The 24,024-nt window shown below is 42.4% G+C and overlaps 1 long non-coding RNA gene across 1 annotated transcript in view; it reads right to left on the reverse strand.

The window, feature by feature from the left end:
• The window catches only part of LOC135241194 (uncharacterized), a 33,284-nt gene extending 23,542 nt beyond the window's left edge, over positions 1 to 9,742 (reverse strand). The window contains exon 1 of the long non-coding RNA XR_010325926.1: positions 9,526 to 9,742. This is a non-coding gene — a long non-coding RNA (uncharacterized LOC135241194). The remainder of the gene's footprint in view (positions 1 to 9,525) is intronic.
• Positions 9,743 to 24,024: the final 14,282 nt, after the last annotated feature.

A 24,024-nucleotide genomic window follows, 5' to 3' on the forward strand; every position in this document is an offset into this window, starting at 1 on the left:
AAAGATATGTCCTCCAATGAGCTATACCTTATGCTAAAATTGTGCAATTCTTTTATACGAATACAAAACTTCATAAGAAATAATATTGTTTAACAAGTCATATTCTTCTTCCAATTTTACAATTATCCATTATGCTATTAAATGATTTTAAGTAAAAAAATACATCTGCGTTAATATGTTACTTTTTTAAGATCATGTCAACCTGAGGAAACTGTACTGCGGCGTCCAGTGGCTTCCTGTTTCCCTGGGGAGTTAAAATGAGGGAACACCAGGCCTCTGCATTCAAGGTGTCCAGTTTCCTTGGGCAAGTACACGCTGTGATCGGGCAACTGAATTATTCACCTAGCTCACCCGACTGCCCGATGTGTGACATATTTAATGTGTGACTTTATCTCAGGTTTACATTTTATATGTTTCAATAAACATTATATTTATAAATTTGGTTAATTCCATTGAATCATTATCAAAGTAGAATATTTCCTGCATGTTTGATCATTTTAATATAGCTCATTATTGGTATTATTCATGTATATTCCTTTTTTAAATTTTTGTTAATGTTTATCAATTTCAGAAGATACTGTATAGAATTCTAAGCCATATAAATTTAGTCTTGCATTTCTTCATTACCCTGACTAAAGGACAGCTGCAATGCATCATGGGACTTAACATTACAATGGTAAGCCAAGTGGGTAGGTAGTAACTTGAGGAACAGTTGGGGAAAGACTTGTAAAGATAACAAAATTCCTGCATAGTATAGCAAACTCACACATATCGCACATATGGTCATGCAACAGCTGACATTTTATACAGGAAGTTACTGTTAAAGGAAATGAATGCCTACCTATTCACTCAAAACAAAACAAAGAAAAAAGTTTTCATACTTCCATGTTGGCATTCTCATAACTAGACCGGGGAGGCCATACATTTAAATGGCTTTAAATTCACTGTAGATATGGCTGTATTGAGATGGCTAGATATTTGTATGCTAATTTTATAAACAAGCCAACCTCTCTCTCAATGCATTTGCATACATGTATATAACATCCACTATAATAGGCAAATAAATCTTACCAAACCGCCTTTGAAATCTGAATGAAATTATTATGATTAGAAAAATATACATTTTATGAAGCAAATAAGGTATCTTGAAGATGTATTTCAAAGGCTGTTTTTTCAGTCAAGTGAATTAAGTTTATTATTAATAGTCAATGATACTAACTTTAAAGCTTTGGAATTCAAGGGGAGAATTGCATCCAAAATTCAATCTAAACTTAATCTGCAGCATCTATTAAAAATACAGTTGCAAGAAAATGTTTGTGGACCCTTTGGAATTACCTGGATTTCTGTATTAATTACTCATTAAATGCCGTCTGTCATTCATCTAAGTCATAATAATAGACCAACACAATCTGCACAAACTAATAAACAAATAATTGTATTCTTCTTGTCAATATTGAATTCATCATTTAAACATTCACAGTCTAGGTTGGAAAAAGTATGTGAACCTCTTGGCTAATGTCTTCTTCAAAAGCTAATTGAAGTCAGGTGTACCAATTAATGAGATGAGACTGGAGGTGTGGGCTGGTTCCTTGCCCTAGAAAAAAGGCATACAAAGTTTGCTTACTGACAGATTCTGTTCTTCTCAAGAAACACCTGTTCCTGTGAACCATGCTCAGAACAAAATAATTTTCAGAGGACCTTAGACGGAGAACTGTAGAGATTCATAAAGCTAGAAAAGGCTACAAAAGTATTTCTAAAGGCCTGGGTGTTCATCAATCCACAATAAGACAAGTTGTCAACAAATGGAGGGAATTCTGTACTGTTGCTACTCTCCCTAGGAGTGGGCATCCTGCAAAGATCACAGCAAGAGCACAGCAATGCTGAAGGAGGTCAAAAAGAACCCTAGGGTAACAGTAAAGGACCTGAAGAAATCTCTTGAACTGGCTAAAGTCTCTGTCCATGTGTCCACTATTAGAAAAACACTAAACAACAATGGCACTCATGGGAAGACACCAAAGAGGGCACCACTGCTCTCCAAAAAAACACTGCTGTGCATATAAAGTTTGCAAAAGACCACCTGGATGTTCCACTACGCTTCTGGGACAATGTTCTTGATGAGACAACAAATTGAACTTTGTTGCAGAAATGCAGAATGTTTGGAGGGAAAAAGCACTATTCACCAACACCAATGAGTATGGTGGAGGGAGTATCATAATTTGGGGCTGCTTGATTGCCTCGGGGCCTGAAAAGCTTGCAATCATTGAGGAAACAAAGAATTCAAAATTTTATCAAGAAATTTTACAGGAGAATGTCAAGGTAGTTTGGCCACAAGTTGGCCACAAAACAATGACTCAAAACACAGTAAATCAACAACAGAATGGTTTAAACCGAAGATAATGAATGTCTAGGAATGGCCAGGGAAAGTCAGAGTCCAGACCTTAACCCAAGTGAGATGTTGTGGCATGACCTGAAGGGGGCTGTCCATGCAAGAAATCCAAGAAATATCAATGAACTGAAGCAGTTTTACAAGAAGGGATGGTCTAAAATTCCTCCTAACCACTGTACAAGTCTGATTGGCAGTTATAGGAAACATTTGTTCGGGGGTTATCGCTGCTAAAGAGGTCCTACCTATTACTAGATACAAGAATTCACGTACTTTTTCCAGCCTGATCTGTGAAAAGTGCAATTGATTGTGTGGTATTAGTTTAATTGTCAATTATTGTGATTTATATGAAGATTAGACCACATTTAATGAGTAATTACATCAGAAATCCAGGTAATTTCAGAGTTCCCCTTGCAATTGTGTGTGTGTATGTGTGTGTGTATATATATATATATATATATATATATATACTTTTTTCATTAAAAATATTCTGCAATTTGAAGGCCCCTTTGCCACAAAAAAAATGTAGATATGTATTATTAATCCACATCTACCACATTGGTTGTTTAGCCCTTGTTCTGAGCGTCATGGAGACGCATGTGTTGAGGGCCGGGGATATGGACCCTCTCAGCGTGCTGCGGCGCGTGTCATATGGTCTCAAAGCCAGGTGCCGTCTCCCTGGCAGCGGCTCCTAGCTAGCGCGTTAGCGACGCAGCCGTCAGCTGGTCCGCGGCTTACCTCTGGCTTTGCCGCCGCCCCTCCTGGGCCGTGGCGCCGTGCCGCTGGCCCGGTTTACCTCCCGTATCATCCTCCCGCGGACCGGGATTAGGGATTAGCGCGGCCCCCAAACAAGGCGGGTCACCGCGTCGGGGGCCGGTCCCGCGGCGCGAATAGCATCTGCGATAACCGAGCCATTAACTCAAGGCCCTCCATTTCCATAAACGCATTAACGGCCGGGGGGGGGGGGCTAGGGGGAGGCACCTGTTTACAAAGGGATGCTTTAGCGCGTAAATTACGCCGGTCTTTTAAAATGGCAGACTACGGTGGTCTCTCCGGCCGCTTGTTTTTTTAATTTTTTTTCCCCCCTCAGTGTAAACGCGGGCCCCTCTCCCGCAGCGACGGCGAGCCGGAACGGGCAAGGAAGGAGTCGGGGCGGCCCCGCGATCCGCATGCGAACACGAAAAGCCGGGCCATGTGACATTTGTAAATCCAGCATTATGCCGGTCCGACAATGCCGGCCTCATTATTCCCTTTTGACTGTTTGCCAGAAATGCCACGATAAAGGTCTATAAGGGTGTTAACCCCGTCCAGTCAGGGCAGGAGACCCGTAATGACAATGGCAGCCTCTCCCTGGTGGAGAATTTAAACGGCTAAAATTCTCCCTTTTTTTATTGTTATGCAAACGAGGGGGGGGGCCTCCAGACGCTCATTTTGTAGCGAGCATAATACATGTAAGTGCTGGGCCCCGAGCGTCTTTTAATTCATCCTCTCCGAGGCGCCGCCCGCCATCCGGGCCCCCGCCGTACGTCTTGATTCAGCCGGATTTAAAAGGGACGGGATTTGACACGGCTGCATTTCGGCTACCTGCCCCTCAAAGAGTTAAACCTGGGCAGGGCCGAGGCGTCGCCGTAGATCATTACAGACCTTTCATGGCCAGGCTACGTTCTCCTATTCAGGATCCACTCCCGAGCCCTGTGTCGTCCCATCAATTATTAAGTGCCCAGAATTAACCAACTCGGTAATAACTAGGAGAAAACCAACTATTAGCAATGCATTAATCATGGAATACTAACTAATTAGTCTGCAAAATTAAAATTCAATAGACATAAACCCATTTATGAATCATTAAGATATGACCGAGAAGCCAAGACAACACTATGCTAATTTTGGTATCCATTATAATTTTAATCAGTACCTGAAAGTCATTTTTTCTGTGGCTACAATTAGAATTTGGACAGTGCTTACAGTATATTGGCCTTAATGTACTCAATTTATGTCCTGGGTCTCATTTTTGGTAATGCATTAAACTGCATGGTGTTCACGTCGTGTAAAGCAATCAGTCTGTAATATGGCCTGCTCCAATTCCTTATTTCCACTTTTTAAATTTAAGTAAGAAGAATTTCTTCTGGGTATGAAGGTTAACAGTCTGAGAACCGACATTATCTTCATTGCGTTCATTGTATGCACTGAAGACTACATTAAATGCAAAGCAGTTGGCAATTTTGCATTCGCGGTAACTGTCACAGTCTTAGTGGGTAGAGTCAGAAAGTCTCAATATTAAAATCATGTTCATAAGAAGTAAATGGTAAATGGACTGCATTTATATAGCGCTTTTATCCAAAGTGCTTTACAATTGATGCCTCTCATTCGCCAGAGCAGTTAGGGGTTAGGTGTCTTGCTCAAGGACACTTTGACACGCCCAGGGCGGGGTTTGAACCGGCAACCTTCCGACTGCCAGACAATCGCTCTTACCTCTTACCTCCTGAGCTATGTCGCCCCCACAAGTGGCAAGAACACCAATCCTGTGAGCTTTAGCGTTTGAAATTAACTTTAAAAAACACATATATACACCCTATAAAGACTTTATATAAACACATACAGACCAGGCAATTAAGTACAATTAACCGATACATTCATTTATTGGATTATAAGTACAAGCTTCGATTCAGGCCTCACCAATGAATCAAGGTTATGCATGTATTGAAAAGCACCATGCCAATTTTTTTTAAAACATTTTTTATTTTGTACATACTAACGCACATTACATACACAGAAAACCCAATGCTTTGCCCAGCAAGATGGATGAAACACAGAAGAGGCGATTTAAAAAAGTGTCGCATATGAATTCCATACGAATTACTTTTACTCGTGCACGGGGGGGGGAGAAAAAAAAAATCACAAACCTGAAAGCATTTGTTGACAGCAGCGCAAAGGATGCCGCCAATTTGCGGCGTTCTTCCTTCTGCGTCAGCCGCGCGAGCCGCTGCAAAGCCTCGCTTCAGCAGGCAAAAGTGCTAACAGCAGACGAATTAAAGGTTACCAACAATATATGATGAATGTCATGCAAAAACAAATTACAGCGAGAAAAGACTAATGAAGACTTTCGCAGGAAGCCAGAGGGCAGTCAATAATTAGAGGTGCACTAGTCACTGTCTCCTTTCTGTGTGCTTAGCGATTTCTTTTGCAAAAGTTTTAATTGCAGGTTTGATTATTGCGCTCGTAATGTATAGCTCTGAAGACGGTCCACTTTGACAGCTGATACACCAGCAGCGGTTTCTGCAAAAGCGTGATTCACTCGTACGTTACATTTCCGTAGATTATTCTCCTTAACAACAAGTACATTTTTAAGCAATTACAAATTCCTCGCTTTGCAGCGTAATCTAAGAAGCCTTTTCCTCAGTCTCGTTTTTAAAAAGTTTGGACCCATAAAGATATACCTGACAGAGTGTCTCAATGAATGAAACTTTGGTCCTTTTATTCATTTCTGTGTGTTGTGTACACAGGAACCTACACGTGAGAAATTTGTCTTGAATCCCCACCAAAAAAACACCCCAGCCGTACACAAACAGCTATGTGACATGATACAGCTAAAAAAATCAAATGAATCAGACCTGAAAGCAAAACTGAATGTCATCTGTGATCAAATCCAGCCGATGTGTGACAACCAGACCCGGCTACTGAACACACAGGGCCTAGCAAACGCATGTGTCAACCGCGCGTGTGCGCACACACAGGAGGCGTGTATGCTAACATGTTAGAGCGCGTGCGTGTGTGTTCTGTGTGTGCCCGTGAAGAGTATTTAGCGTGTCCTTTCAGGGACCTGATGTGAAGGTCGTTCATATTTCTGCTGAACGTCGGTTTAAAAACCTTCCCTCTGAGGGATGCTGTTTGAGCACCGTGCGGCTCCTCGGCGTCCCCGTCAGAACCGCCGTCCCTCCCTCCGCCCGCCACGCCCATAACGTCCCAGCATTCCTCCCGCGTCATCCCTTCAGCGACCGGCCGCGTCCGAGACGTTTCAGGCGCGCTCTCGACTGCCGAAACGGGGGGGCGCGCACCGAAACCCTGCGTCACGGAACACACCCTCCCGCGAGGCCCTGGACGCCGTCCCGTCCCGGCGCTGGGTGGGGTGACAGACCCAGCCTTACCGGCCGGCTGCGGAGTCCGCCCCCTCCGAACGACTCCGGTCCGAAAGACTGCTCGCAGAACGCCGGCAGAGGAACACGGCCGTTTATTTAAGGTCCTCCGCCTTGTGCTTCGTTTCGGTTTATTCCCCCCTCTCCTTAAACTCGTCAGAATAGCTTTCTGACAGAACGGGGTGGAGAAAGGTTAAGGAATGGGGGGGGGGGAACCTTCCTTTTTTTGGTTTAATGTTCTTGATTAAGTGCCACAGAAAGGCTGGATTCAAATCACGGCCCCACTTGCCTAATTAACACTTTGAAAGATAAAAGCAGTTTATTAAATCAATCAGGATGACGGTTGTTTGTGAATCCCACCAGATAAGGCAATTTGCATATTAACTTTGCAGTCCTAACCTACATATGAGCATCTTCAGAGAGCGCGGCCAGCCTCAGTGTAAATATTTTCAGGAGTACTGTAAATGATTTACAGTTTCACCGCTCGGATTCTCGGGCGGATTTTTAATTCATTAAATAATAAATACATAAATAAGAAAACATAAAACAGACAGACGAAATGAATAAACATGAACGCGCGGCTCCACAAGTTAGGAAACAGAGAAATCCTTTATCGTGAACGGGCATGTAATTTTGCCGAGGAGCTAAACTGATTAAAATATACGCCCGGACGTAACCGGTCTTGAGCTAACGTCCAAGCGAAAGCAAAAACACGGTGGCATTAATGAACGCCGCGAACGCCCCCGGATTGGCCGCCGCTTTGTGGACTAAATGGTTCAGGGGCGCTGCCAACGTGCCGCTCTCTGCAGTGCGGGTATGCTGGGCGGCCATTTCTGCCAGACCACTGCCAGGTTACAGGTGGCCGCGCCGAAATCGCTGCCAAGGAATTATGAAAGCATGACATGGCGGGGTCATGGGCACAGCGCGACAGCTAGCTACTGCAGAAAATAAGACAATACGCAATTCAGCAGAGCCTGGCATAGGTTCATAGGCACTGGCTTGACAGGTTGGAACCTGTTTGCCATGAGATTCCATACTCTAATGTTCATTACTCATGGATAATCTGAGACATCCTGCTTAAATAAGACTGAAATTGTACAAAATCGTATAATTTTTAAAATGACAACCATGTACATTTATGGAATTTGAGCACATTAAACCACACAAAAGTCATTTACTTTAAATTTCACTGCCGAAATGCAAGAGCATTGGGTGGGCTTTTTCCGAACGACTTCCTTATTTTGTATTTATTGTCTTGGAAATCTACATAACAATACGCTTTGGGGGGTAGACTGGCTTCAGTTTGTCATGTACTTAAGAAATAAATCGATACGTGTCACAAACTATCCTAAACATAAATCCTGGAGATCCACAGGGACAGTGTGCTGGCTGTAAGGCACCGAATGCTATGAAACAGCACCACAAAAATGAGAACATACATCATGAAATTACTCATAGACCTTAAATAATACACATGATTTTTTTTTTTTAAAGGAATTGTTCAACATAAACAGGGAAATTGATGCAGGTTGAAAATGTGTGGAATCTGAATGCTTTTTTAATCTAATCTTCTTTAGAGTTTCATGACAAAATGTCATTAATCCTATAATACCATCTATACCTATTTCTTCATATTAACGCTGTTTTTCTCTCATCCATTTTACTTTCCAACAGGAAATATGTCTTGAAGGACATTACCAGTGTGTGTTCTCCCTGAGAACATTGTGCCATGAAAGGATGACTTTTTATCAGAACGGAATAGTGTGTTTTCAGATTATTGAGGGGGTCTCTGGTTGTACGGTCGTACCCAGAAGGAGCGTTAGAGGATTCCTGAAGTAGCACTCAATGGTGAGCTGAGGAGGCTGGCGCTGTCTTATTCTACCTGCCCGTCCGCTCTCCGAGGCTTGCGGAAGAACAGGCAAGCACGCGGGAGGCTGTCTCTCAAACGACTCGCTTCTTACAACAGAAAGGTTAAGCGTGCACCACAATCCAAGGGAGACAGAACCAAAAACAAGACACAAGCGCAATTAGAACAGGAAACAGGAAACGACTAGCAACAAAAGCGCACGTGTGGGTGTTTGTATTATATTAATAAATTATTGTTTTTATTTTTATTTTTTAAACAGAAAAAGTCTGTTTAAGACCGCACAATGCTCCGTAATGCTCAGATTGCATGGCATGAAAGGACGTTTTCGAAAAGAGCAACATGATCGTTCAAAACTTCCTGGTATCCTTATCATTTACGCGAAGCATACCCAAACTGCTCAACGCAGCCATTATAACGTTAATGCAAATTATGCTTTACTGTTGTCCCTTATTTACATTGAACACTATTGACAAGAGTTCACAATGAATTATGAAGTTGGTTACTTCATTAGAGAATTACTGAGCCACTCAAGCAAGAATGTAATTGGCTCAGAGGGTTTTCAAATAATATTGAAAATATAAAAAATAGTTCACTCTAAATATATATTATATTAGGGCTGTCAAATTAACGCATTAATTTCGATTAATTAATTACTTATAAAATAACGCGTTAAAAAATAACGCAAATTAACGCATATAATATTATTTAATGTTTATGTTAATTAATTGATGTACCGATGTTACTGTAAGTTGCTGCGTGTTGAAAACACCACCTATATTGCCAAATAACCCAACCGTCGCATTTTGCCACACTGTCAGCCATTATGGGGTTCAGACACTCTGACAAACCGGCCCTTCAGCTGGACCGGTCGGTGTGGCTCTGAGCCTCTGAGCGCAGCGCTAATTTCTAAACGACAAGCGAGCACTCAGGGTGGCACTGACACCACTGGAGTGAATCTACGAACGCACCCATCTGACACCGTGCGTCGCACAATTCCAACCGGTGGTGCGTTAGTTGCGCATGTAAATAGTACGTTAAATAGTTAAACAAGCACGAAACCGTGCAGACCCACGGCGTACCTGTATGAGTGTCATGAGTAAAACTTGGCTAACTATAGCTAGCTAGCTATGGCATGTCCTCACCTCTGTAACGGTATTTGTTGTCCTCCGTGTGTCCAGACATCTGTATCGGTGGTACGCGCTAAGTAGGTTAACTAAAGTAGGCGAAACGCCAACATGTTAGGGTTAGCTAAAGTAACGTAGGCGATGAAACTGTGCTTAAAAATCGCGTGCCGTTCGAAGTGGCGATTTTGGGAGATGCGCCTGCGCATGCGTCCTACTAAATGAAGCACCACCTGCGCATGGGTCCCACCAAACGTGAGTGAGACTGTTATGGCCACATTGGCGCTTAAGTGATAAGCTTAATAATGGAAAAAAAAAAACCACTGTTATGCCTACATTTTAGGCCAAGTGATTAGGCTTATGTTCAATGATGAAAAGACATGTGGAAAAATGATTGGAAATAAAACAATTGATTGATTTCTAATGTCCCCTTTTGATAATTCTATTCAATGCTTTACTCGTGTGCCACAATAATGTAATGTTTTTTTTCAATATCTTCATTTGGGGGCTTTTCCAAGCAAATATTGATATATGCAATTAACTGCGATTAATTTGATTAATTAACCAGCATATCATGTAATGAATTCGATTAAAACTTTTAATCCATTGACAGCCCTATATTATATATTATATTATCTTACATGATGCATGAACATATATGTTACATTATTACTTGTGCTCGTCTAAACACATTATTATTAATTATTAAATTACATAAATAAAAATCTGTGCCGGTTGAAAGGGACATCTGCCTCACCACAGATGTGTCTGTACCTGGGGAATGGAGGTGGTAACCTGAGGACGGTTATCTAGCTGTAGTAATGCATCACAAGGCATGTCTAGAAAGCACAGTTCCTCTCTCTATAAGACAACTTTAAAAACTATTTGTATGTTTCTGAGTGGAGTGTCTGTGATTGCCATCAGAATGCACGGGGCCAACACCTGGGGGTGGGCAGTCACATGGCTTCGCAAATGTTGGAACAACTCTGAAGGACGGTTATAACGCATAGCCGTGACCCCCATGTTAACTTAAAATAAATGCTATTTATTTTTACGAGTGTACACCAGTTACAATACAACAGAAATTATAAGCTGTGTAGGTATCTGCAGATAAAGCTTCTACTAGCAAACAAACAGCATAAATAAACAATATCATCAGAGTACAAGTGGATCAGTTCAATAAGAGATTTTGCCACAAAAAGAACACCTCTATCGTTTGAGGTCCCTGGTGGCAGGCAGGGCAGATGGATGTTTGTCGTCGAAGACGCTAAGTGCACCTGACTCACTTTGCATTACAGCAGCTTTTAATAATTAAGGGCTATTTAGGGAATAATTAACCTGGGGAGGAGATGAGAATGCAACCTCTCTACTCTGTCTCTCGGGCTCCGAGCTCCACAACAAAAGCAACGCAAGGTTTTCAACAGTTCACCACAGGGGCTCCCAGAACCACATCCATTTAAACATTCAGAAGCCGAACGGTCCACGTCAATATGTTCATGAGTGGGTTTTTCTCACGTCTTTAACAAAGGTTTGTCAAAGGGAAACGTGACTCACGCAAAGGCATTGCCATTCAGTGTCGTACCTTTGAATTATGAAGAATGTACTTTGTACAAACACTCGTGATAAATATTTGCGGGTGCTTAATAGATTTGTGAAATGTTTTATTGAAAAATAAATTCACGATCAATTTCATGGAAGGGGCAAGTTTTGACGGTTATATCTCCTGAAATGGCCTAAGCTTTCAGTTTTCAGACACTACTTTTTTAAGCCACTAAGAAGACTTTGCTTGTTTGCAATGTGCTCTCAGCTCAAAGATAAGCGTGGAATGGCATTTCCCCAACTCACCCATTTTTTCTCTGAAAACTTAGCAAACAGCTCTTTTTTGGCACTATGACCAGCTCTGACATAAGCCAGCTTTATGCTTTTTCTGTTTCACTGGAACAGAAAGAAAAAAAAGAAAAAAGAAAGCACTTAACGGTAGTCTCCCTACTCCTGGCAGAAACAGTTTCAAAAATGATGCTGACTTTTCAGATTCTGTACTCTAATATGACACGTGAATGACGATAGGCAGTGCACTATACCAGCAACACAGACGAAGATTTAAAGCTCCCTGATCATATTCACATTTGTTATGAAAATGATTTTCAGAAAGCAACGAACAAAATACTGCATCCAAAAATGTCTTTTGGGAAGGTTCTCAGTATACTCTCATAATACCTGTTCCCTGCACATATCAGCTGAGTTGGCTTGGTATTCTCCTAATCATATTTCCACTTCCAGTACCATTAGCATTGCTGAAGTGAATTGGCAGCCTCATTATTCCATGAAACTGTAAAACATTGGGCTTTTATAACTCCAGTCCTATTCTCAACCCTTCTGAAGGACTTTGTGGAAATCGTTGTCACCTTTGGTTTAAAGGTAAACCACTTTAAAGTCACATTACAACAGTCCATATGCCAGCACATTGATAACATAAGACTGTGTCACTTGAGGACAGGTTTGCATGTATTTTTTTTTTTTTTTTTGTAAACTGAGAACACCAATATAAAAAAAAAGAAAAAATCTGGAGTTACTGACTGAATCACCCTTATGGCAAAACAGCAGTGAAATCAATAACCAGCTCAGACGGTCAGAACAGATTGCCTATTCTGCACAAACAGTCAGAACAGAGTGCATGTCCTGCACAGACAGTCTGAACAAAGTGCCTATCTTGCACAGACAATAATAACAGAGTGCCTATCCTGTACAGACAATAATATCAGAGCACCTATCCTGCTCTTTTTCACAGAGAAGCTTCAGCTCAAGGCTTCATGGGAAGTCACTCCCTCAAAGTAATAAACAGTAGAACAACAAGGGAATCTCCAGAGATCCATCTTTCCTGCTTTGTCCTATTTCCCTTCATGGATACTAATTTAATGAGCACACAAGCGGATGTCCAGTCTGGGGTGTGCACTACCCTAACCCTCTCTGCCATCCCAGAATTGCAAGACACTGCACCTAACTCACTGCATCTGTCAAACTCAGTCTAACACCAAGCAACTACATCAAATTCACTTAAATTACTGTCAAATCAAATAACATTATTCCCCACAGAATCAAAAAGGAAGTCCTTTCTACAATGAAGTTCAAAGCACAGGATAGGGTATGAAAGGCTTTTGTAAGTTAAAAAAAAGTTGTATTTTTGTCATACATGCACAGGTACTGTACATTGCAGCTGAAAAGAACCGCTCAAAAGAAAACACGGTGCTTTGGTCCTAATTGCCAGTTTGCAGGATTCTAACATCCATGTGACTTTTCACGCTTGGGAACACCCCGTGTCACCCTACGACTACGAACCTAACACTTGCTTCATCTCACCACTGCTTGAACTCACTTCACAGGAAAGGAAGGCCAATTAAAGAGTGGAGAGACTAAAAATGTACACACACACACCCATGCACTCTCTCTCACACACACACACCTGCACACATACACACACACACACTCTCTCCTACACACACACACACACACCCATGCACTCTCTCTCACACACACACCTGCACACACACACACTCACATGCACACAGGCACACACACACATGCATGCACGCACACGCACACACACTCACACACACCCATGCACTCTCCCTCTCTCACACACACACCACACACTCTCTCACAAACAAACACACACACACACACCTGCACACACTCACACTTTCTCACACACACAGACACACACATACATGCATGCACGCACACACAAACATGCACACACGTGTGCCCACTAAACATGTTTTTAAGGAAAGAGCTTTGTACATGGCCCTGGATTACAGCTTGGTTGTGGGAGTCTGCTCAGCAAGTTATGAACACAGAGGAGGGAGGGGCCTCCTGTCCATCATTCAGGAGGGAGGGGCCTCCTGTCCATCATTCAGGAGGGAGGGGCCTCATGTCCATCAGCGTTTCCATTCCTTGCTCATAAAATGATGACAAATCTGCTGTACTGGCCTGTTCTTGATACACGTCCCATGGGCAGTCTAGGTGAAGCGACTAATTTATGGATTTCTTTTGTGTCGGGGGATTTTGAACATACGCCTGGAATAGACACCACAGGGCTCTGATAAAGGGTTGAGTGCTGGCGAAAGCCTGGGCTTCCTGTGAACGGTGGGGAGTAGGGAATAATCAATGAGCTGTTTGTTTATTGCACTGACCTTAAAACCTCTCCAGCTCCCGATCTGTCATGCTCTCGGGCTGCATCCTCCCCACAGACACGGTCACACCAGCACCAGCAGCTCCAGCACAGCCCAAAACAGCTCATTATTAACGCCCCAACATGGCTACAGCCAGACCAGCACAGCCCAACACAGCTCACTATTAATGCCAAAACACAGACACAGTCACACCAGCACCAGCAGCTCCAGCACAGCCCAACACAGCTCATTATTAATGCCCCAACACGGCCACAGCCAGACCAGCACAGCCCAACACAGCTCACTATTAATGCCCAAACACAGACACAGTCACACCAGCACAGCCCAACCCAGCTCATTATTAATGCCCCAACATGGCCACAGCCAGACCAGCACAGCCCAACACAGCTCACTATTAATGCCCAAACACAGACACAGTCACACCAACACCACAGCTCCAGATACAACTAGCTCATTATTAGCACCCAACAGGCACAGCCAACCAGCACAGCCCAACACAGCTCATTATTAATGCCCAAACACAGACACATCACACCAGACCAGCAAGCCACAACCAACAGCCCATTATTAATGCCCAACACGCCACACGTCCGACCAGCACAGCCCAACACAGCTCATTATTAATGCCCAAACACAGCCGAACAAGCAGTCAACCCCCCAGCACAGCCCAACCCAGCTCATTATTAATGCCCCAACATGGGCACAACCAGACCAGCACAGCCCAACACAGCTCACTATTAATGCCCAAACACAGACACAGTCACACCAGCACAGCCTAACACAGCTCATTATTAATGCTCAAACACAGACACACTAGCACAGCCCAACACAGCTCATGATTAATGCCCAAACACAGGCACACCAGCACAGCCCAACACAGCTCATTATTAATGCCCAAACACAGACACAGTCACACCAGCACAGTCCAACACAGCTCATTATTAATGCCCAAACACAGACACAGTCACACCAGCACAGTCCAACACAGTTCATTATTAATGCCCAAACACACACACAAAGACATTAACATATTAGACACATACTCTCAATTCAGATTTATTATTATTTTATTTTATTTATTTATATTTATTTGTACACCAAGGCCTTGGTGTTGAGAAATGCAAATAGGCTCATTTTAATTGACATTTGAAATAAAATATGATGTTAATTCACATGTGTATTTTTACTTTTCTGTCTAATGACAAGTGGGTGTATGCAGAAAGCTCCAACGGTACCAGGACACTTTGTTCTTTTATTAATGATCTGCGTCAAAATACCGAGGATCTTTTGATGAATCATTATCTCTAAAAAATTAGGCTTACTTGTAAAATTAATATGGGGGGGAAAACAATCGTTTATCAAACTCTTTGTCCATTGTGAATTTTTATGAGATGAAATTTGGACAGCTAATGCGAGACAAGCTTACTCCACAACATTTCCCATTTCCAGGAATGGATGCTGTGATATATATACATATCAATATGATTATTGATGATGACCATCATATTGGTAACAGATCTTTGTGTCTCGGCCTGTGTCACGAGACATTTTCACAGGGTAACCAGACTCTGTTTTTTATTCAGACCAACTCCATAGCTGCTGCCCTTGTAATATTCACTGAAACACACGGATGGTCGGTCCACGTTGATAAGGCCCCGTTTCTAGAAGCTTCCAGGTTGGCGTAAACTCTTTCCACAATGTCAGTAAATCACCAGGGCAATGTGAGTCTCTCCACCACAGCATTCATAAACATTATTTTCCTCTCATTTGCTCTCAGGACTCTGTGTGTGTGCGTGTGTGTTGTGTGTGTTTGTTTCCTCATAGGCTGACATCAAACTGCCTTGAAAGAAGCATAATTTGGAGTACTCCAGGCTGTTCCTGATGCATGAAATGAATGTTACTGTTTTGTATTGATAACCCGCAGGTTTCAATGTGCCCCAAACCAACATTCCCAACTCCATCTGCAATGGCAGTGATACTTCCCCACTTGTTTTCATGATGAAACACAGAGCGGCTTCAGACTCATAAATGTGTTTCACTTTGATTTACGTTTCACTCTTTCGGTATAATGCAATGCACTAACACTGCAACACTGCATCGCACGGTTCTAGCTGATTGTTTTTCTTAAACTGCATTTGAAATAGAAGCAACGTTACAAACCATGCAATGAAATATGTTAAAGAAATGTTAAGAAATGTTAACAAATACATAAACAATGAAAAGATTATGAATTGTACTAAACATATAACCTCCACTAGAGCCTTGTGAGCCATATAATATTTTGATATATTGTCTCTAGTATATTTTTAAGAGGTCAATACTTGAGTAAAAGATGGTTATACTGGAACAATCTATAATATTCTGACACCAATGTATTGTATATCCTCTTACTCTTGTGTTGCAGAAATATTCCAATCCTTTTGAAGGACAAAAAAAAAGTATTGTCTTAATCTGAAATGGCGTAGCATTTTCAATATTCACTATTAAAGCTTATGTCAAATTTATTTTTGCACTTACTTTCCATTTATAGATAAAAGATTTAAATATTTTATCTGTTTCCGAAACCTGACTGTGAGGTCACAATGTGAGACCACCATTTTTGAACACCCAGAATCCTCTTCATTATCCCTGGCCAATAACAGTGCTGATTTGCTTTTTTATTTGGCCATACGCTTGTTTGCTACAGCCTGTTTAGTGGCCACTGCTCGCTGAGCACAGCTATTGATCATAATATCTATTGCAGTCAGTTGAAGGTCGAGTTATGGTCAATATGAATTGACCATCTACAAATAAATTTAAGCAACTTGCCATCAATAAGCAGAGTGCCTTCAAAAAATTAAGGTGGACCGGCTATCAGATCAATCCTATAAATAAACGGTGCCGGAGAGAGAAAAACACTGCAGTTAATGTCATGCATTATACAGCATTGTGCAGCATTTAAACAATTACGAGAATATAAAAATGTAAGCGTATATTTTAAAGTGCGCACTCATCAAAGCAGGGACGAGGTAAATGTGCTGTACGTTCGTTGTGCCTCTTGCACAGACAGCTCACTGTAATACTTCTCAAAGCAAATATGTGTAAAAGCAAGCGGGGATGGTGCGGGAGCGTGGGGTGGGGGCGAACAGGAAGATGCGTGCGGGGGGCTGACTGTGCGCGTCTAGGTGGCTTGGACGGGCCCGGTGGGGTCTACCTGAGGGCCCCTCCACAGCCTGGACAGACTCGGAGGGGGGTCTACCTGAGGGCCCCTCCACAGCCCGAGCAGACCCGGGGAGGTCTACCTGAGAGCCCCTCGGCAGCCTGGACAGACCCAGGGGGTCTACCTGAGGGCCCTTCCACAGCCCGGAGAGGCCCGGGGGAGGTCTACCTGAGAGCCCCTCGGCAGCCTGGACAGACCCAGGGGGTCTACCTGAGAGCCGATCGCGCTCGTAGCTGCGGGGAGCAGACGATCCCACGATCCTTCGCCCGGAGTGCGCACAACCCCGCACGGGCCGCAGCTTCCATAGCCCTGGACCACTCCACTTCCCGCATCAATGAGCCAGCCGCAGATTTAATGCACTTTTACACATGGGCTTATTCCACACATAAATGAATGAATGAATAAATAAATAAATAAATAAATAAATATATGCACACACAAACTTGTAAATCATTTGTATGAGAATTCATAGAACTCTTTACCTTCATTTCAAAGTTCTACATAAAATGAAGTTTTTATAATTGACCTGTTTCCCTGTCAAGCTTTGTTTTTTATAGTCATTGTCATTGTAGACAGTGATCAGACATACATGAGGTGATTTTAGGTGTGAATTTAGAAAAGTCAGCCCCTGCAAACACAGTCACTTTGCAGCACTTCACAGCAGTAGGGACCAACAAGGCCCCCGTAGAAACCGTCCACCTTAAATATATTGAATACAGTAGCTGCAGTGGCAAATAAGGTGGTCAATGCAATTAAATTCTGAACCTGAGTGTATTGAACTTTCTGCAATTATACATGGGTCATCTCTGGACAATATGGTTGACCATCTGGTAGCATCTGTGCTTTCTCCCACTAATAGAGTCCTGGACGTAGCTCCGGGCCAAAGGCAGGGAGCTCTAAGCAGGTCACATGTTGTCTCTTTCACCCATATTTAGGTCAGGCCTTTTCTTTTCGGACATCTGAATGCCTAATGCACAAAGGCAATAAAAATGGGGAACCCCCCCTGAACCACCCCCCCTCCCCCCCCACATACACACACACTTCCATCAAATGTTTAGTGCTCTCCCAAAGTAACGTTACACCTGCCCGTCTGATTTTGTTCCCAGCTCCCGAGGGGGCGGTGGGGTTTGGGCGGGGGGGCGGGGGTGAGGGGGGCTTACACGCATCATGTTTCAGTAGCTGCCAGTTAATGGGCCTGGTGTTGGCTGAAGTTCTAGCACCAATCTAATCAGCATTCAGGAAGAAGGGCGCGGAGTTGCTCCGTGTGTTGCTCGGCGATAATGAGAACGTTAACCAACGGCAAGACAGTGCCGGGGGATCGCGGAAAAAAAAAACCAAAACCACTCATAGAAGATTTCTAAGTACACGTCCGTGAGCGTTTCGTTTTTTTTTCAGCTTTTCGTAAGTTTTCCATTTGCCGACTTCTCCACTGGACACCTCCGGCCGTCCACGAGGAAATCCTCACGCGAGAAACGATCAACCGAGACATCATGCAAATAAACAAATAAAGACGGCTAATTTCATCAGGGCGTATACCGTCAGGCGGAGAGGCATTCACCATCTCTGAATATTCAGATCTCTCCGCACACCTTCAGAACTGCACTCTGAGGCAAGGCATTCAACTGGCAACCCGCGCCATACCGAACGCTACAGCTTTCACCCGTGGCAAGAATGTAATTAATTACCAATAAAAACAATTTTGTATGTTTCAAGCATGAAGCCAATGAATAGGGAATTAACAGGGAATCCAATACAGACGCAGTGGTATTTTGACCGTGAGAATCTGACTGGCAAACTGCTATCACCGCTATTTGTTTCGGCATGTTAACTGAGTCGCTGTTCATTTAAATTAGACCGGTTTCTCAGTGGGGGAAAAAAAATGTGTTTAAGTTTAAGTAAATGACTAACCAACGTCATTGAAAAAAAAAAGGCAGTACTTTGAAGTTTGAATGTATGTCATATACATACATATATATACATATATATATATATGATTTTTCAGTTCCGGCTTTATATTGACATTATTTGTTTAATTCATCTGAATGTAAGATGTAAGACTTAATGAATGGCAAGGAAACTATTGCTTCAGAGACTGATGCAATTATGAAGTTGAAAGCGTATCGCTTATCAACCGGGGGGGGGGGGGGGTGCGGGGGGGTGCCTGTTCCATCACTCACAGACCAATTTCACGTGCCCCGCGATTGCGAGCGCATACATTAGCATTGCGGAAAATTTCCCCCGAATCGTTGCTTTGCCGCTGCCCTTATTAAGATCATGGACTGCAGCCAGCTTGGGAATGCCTACGAGCAGGAAGTGATAACTCCGTACAAAAATAATAATACAACTACTGCACTGTCAGTAGAGAACTGTACCAGCAAATCAGTTCGGTTTGAAGTTTTCAATGCGTTTTTCTTCCCCGCATACAGATAAGCAAGCCCTGGGTTAAAAGTTAGACTCGTCGAAATTTAATTACAATAAGAAAAATGCTATACATGTGAGCGTTCGGTTTCAGAAGCCAATTGCTTGTATGTTAATGTCATGCAGGGGCAGTAAGACACTGCTTTCAGACCATTAACCCAAATGGGACGTGACACTTTTGTTCGGGCGATGGGACTCTCTTCATCAACTTCACTTGCCTTTTCCTCTTATAGACATATTTATCATGGGAAGGGCTGTAAGGTCCCCACATGCTAATCGATGTGATTACCTAATTGATAATAAATGTTAATTGACAATGTGCTGCAGTCAATTGTAGTCTAGCTGTAGCCTCAGCCAGGCACAGCTTCATAGTGCTGCACTAACATCTTTGTAAATAGACAGGAAGTGACTGCGGAATACTGGACAGGTCATTGCTATGACAATATGGAACCCAAGGTTAGCTCAGCGGGGAGAGCTTTGACTACATTTATGTCAAAACAATTTGTCTCAGTTCCATTCAAGCCTCAAATCTATATACACTCACATAACAAGAACAGCAATGCGTACTTTGGCAAAGGTGTTCTAGTTAAACACGGATGCTGTCGCAGGTTTTGCAGTAAAGTTATGAATTTATGGTCTTTCCTGTAGCCAACAGGCTGCTAATGTTGGGAACCTGGAATTTAGGGTCACAAAGCAGACTAAACAACCCATTGCAACTGCCCAGAAATCTCATATTTTATGTACCATTTAAACACAAACAACATGCACCTGTAAACGAAACTGGTGACTCGTTTTATTTGTGAGGAGTTCCTATGACTCCATTTACAAAACATTTTTTTTTGTTGCTGTGACTTGGAGTAATTGATTTATTTTTACATGTTTACTTGGGTTTGCATTTATGGCACGTTTAAGTGAAAATATTATTTAATTTTACTTCTACTTTCATGATGAAAGAAGAAATGAACAGCAAAAATATTTGGCTGCATCTTTTTTTACCAAGGGTAAAGACTTAAAAAAAAAATAATAATAATAATAATTTTCCCCTTCCAGGTGACACATACGGTAATTATTACAATACTTGCAGTCTCACGCTACAGACTGTGTTCGGGTTTGACAGAGGAATTCCATTTGTCCAAGATTTGATTGCCTTGTTCTTGGAAAAATAAAGATCCAAAAAAAAAAGATAAAATAAAGATCCAAAAAAAGAAAAAAAAAAAAAAAAAGCTGGACTCGTGCAATTGCAAAACATGCAGTATATTCCAATAACCAGTAACCTCTGTTATCAAGAAGATTTTTCAGCTCAAACTCGCTGCCAAAACCAATTAATGGGAAAGTAGCCGACCAACAAATTAACCGAGGGAGTAGTGCGTGATGGAGCTTCGGCCAAAAAAAAGAAAAGAAAAGAAAAGACATTTGTTCTTCCGACTGAAGGTTCTAGCACTTCCCATTCCTACTTAACTCCAAACTGACAAAGCACAGAGGACGGGAGAAACAGAGGCGATGATGAAAGCGCGCATGTAATTAAAAAGTACACGGAATTAGAGGAGGTCAGGAATGGCTGACATTCCCCGCCGCACGCTGCATTCAAATGCACAGGTTTGTTTTGGGGATAGCGCTCCCTAACTTTGATCACCGCTAATTAGACGGCCTCGAATCTGAATTCCGCACCTATAGCTCGTTAAGCCGCGTAGGTTGGCCCGTCCTAAGCTTCGCCGGTAGCCGCCAGGCGAAGGTGCTCCGGTCCGGGAGCGGCTCCTCAAAGTGAGGGAGAAGGTGAGGGGAGGAAGCGATGAAAGGGACCTGCACTCTCAGCCCAGATCAATACCCGCTTCTCCTCTGATTACCGCGGATCAAGAGCCTCAGTCGCAAAGCCCTCTTAGCATAAAGATCCAAACAATGGTTCAGAAGCATATTCCTGCTTTTTACGGAGACTCCGTTTGTTCCTTAAATCCACCACCCCCCCCCCCCACCCACCCCCCACCCGCTCACCTTCAAGATGCTCTCCCACAATGCATTGTAATGTTTAATGTTGCAGAAGTTCTCGCTATTCTGTAGTGACAAACCTAGGATAAGTTGCAGATCTACCTATGGCTTACTTTCTCATTGTTTTTGAACCAGGTGAAAGACGCTTTAGCACCTATTTATTTATTTATGTTGCTACAAATAATTCCAATATCTGCAATATGATCCTCAGAAAGCAATGTCATAAGTTGGAGCATATCCAACATTTATAAAACGTCTATCAACAGTATGTTCTGTATGTTACAGCATCAACACTCAAATGAATTTCAAGACATAAATAAGTGACTGAAGTGTTTACATCAGCTATGCTCAGTGCTGGCACTGGTTGATTGAGGCAGGAATTCATCCTCAGCTATCTTGTCATCCATTCCATCGCAATTTTCAGCAGCTTTTTTGAATCATTGATACGGCCAACTATTTTATCATAATATCTAAAACACAGCATGGTTCAACGATGAAGCTTGTCCAAAGCAAAACCTGCTTTTTTTCTCAAGTAGGTTCAGTAAATAGATTAATTTACTTGTAAATGAGTGCTAATTGTTCTACATTTGTTTACTTTTGAATAAGACAGGTGTATGTATGTGTGCGAGCATGACACCTGCATTTGTTTAGACATGAGACCATTCTGTGTGTGTATGTGTGTGAGAGAGAGAGAGAGATAGAAAGAGAGAAACTGGTTAGTGCAGATGAGAGCCTGAAGCCTATGATAATGTCACCATAGCAAATGCACGAAAAACCTAATGATCAATTATTACTGCCTTACTTTGTGACCTATAGGTCTGCATGTATCTTCCTTAAAGCTAAAAACAATGACAATTAAATATTCAATACCAAGTAAATATTCTTATTTCGAACCTTCAAGTCACAACAGTGTTTATAGTATGGTCCCTATTGTATGTACCTTATCAGAGTTGGATTAACACTGGACATTTTACTGTGTACTGTAAATTTTATCCAAGTGCTGAAAAGCCTGGTTAAACGACTAGATGATGACAGTAAAAACTTGAAATTGTCCATATTTGTATTTTCTTGTGAGTCTGAGAAATCGCAACACTTAATCAGCCTGTGCGTTAATGAAGCCGTTCGATTGCAGATGGCTGAGGCTCTTGTGCTTGCTTCTCTTCCTTGAACCCTGTCTAAGCCCTCTTCATTTCAACAACTCCGTCCCCTCCGCCTATCTCCAGCTTATGGAATATCATATTAAACGGCTTAAGTAAATAAATACTTCAGCCCAACGCAGATAAACAAAGATCCAAAGTCCATTAAACCCTTCTGAGCCGAACAAAGACATTTCTTTCCCCCAAATAACTTAATTAAATAAAATGTGAGTGACACGTTTGAAAGCAGCCTCCTCCATTCAACTCGGCTATCATTGCAGTGCAGAGCTTCCTCTTCAGTACTGCACTCTATGAAGACTTACAGCGCACTTAGCTCCCAATGACCAAGATAAATAGAGAAAAACCAGGCCGTATTCTCCAAACAGGAGTTTCCACTTAATTCCTCTTGCCGTTCATTCACTCAATGCACGGGATAAAAATTCAACAAATTTAAACTTCACTCTAATGGCATGAGCCCCAGTAGTTCAAAACAGCCTCTAAATGTTTTATGAACTAGAGTTTTAAAGTTCTACGAAATATAATATCCCAGCAAATTATACTTGGTATACCTTTTTAACAATTAAAAAAAAAATCTATAAATGATGTAAAAGACTAATCACTATCACCACCTGAGCCATAAAAAAGTGTGTAAAACAGTTAATCTCATTGTCAATTATTCAAATACTACAAACTACAAAGCTGTTCTTCCAAAGCATTTTGTCCTCGCCATTGACTAAAATAAAAAGTATGCTTTGTGCATGACCTGTGCACAAATGTATTTATTTGTCTATATATATATATTTATTTGTGTAAGTGCCGTAGGGTCGTCTGTTTAGGTGGACAGAACCATCATAACCAAGCTCCTGTTCCAGATATCCTCTACCACCCATAGCCCAGCTCCTGTTCCAGATATCCTCTACCACCCATAGCCCAGCTCCTGTTCCAGATATCCTCTACCACCCATATCCCAGCTCCTGTTCCAGATATCCTCTACCACCCATATCCCAACTCCTGTTCTAGATATCCTCTACCACCCATATCCCAGCTCCTGTTCCAGATATCCTCTACCACCCATATCCCAGCTCCTGTTCCAGATATCCTCTCCTACCCATATACCCGCTCCTGTTTCAGATATCCTCTACCGCCCATATCCCAGCTCCCATTCCAGATATCCCCTTCCACCCATATCCCAGCTCCTGTTCCAGATGTCCTCTACCACCCATATCCCAGCTCCCATTCCAGATATCCCCTTCCACCCATATCCCAGCTCCTGTTCCAGATATCCTCTACCACCCATATCCCAGCTCCTGTTCCAGATATCCTCTCCTACCCATATCCCAGCTCCCATTCCAGATATCCTCTACGGCCCATACCCCAGCTTCTGTTCCAAAAAAATAAAGAAAGCGGTGCTAAAATATTTTTAAAAGAATGGCTTTTGCAAAACATTTTTCACCCCAATCATTTTACTGTAGCTTTCCCTGGTATGTGACACAGGAGGGGGGGGGGGGAGGGATTTCTGGGGAGGGAAAGAACCAGAAAGGAATCACATAAGATGAAAAACTGTGAACTCACTCCAGAGAAATGAAATGAATTT

The sequence above is a fragment of the Anguilla rostrata genome, chromosome 15 (assembly GCF_018555375.3).
Source record: "Anguilla rostrata isolate EN2019 chromosome 15, ASM1855537v3, whole genome shotgun sequence".
Lineage (NCBI taxonomy): Eukaryota > Metazoa > Chordata > Actinopteri > Anguilliformes > Anguillidae > Anguilla > Anguilla rostrata.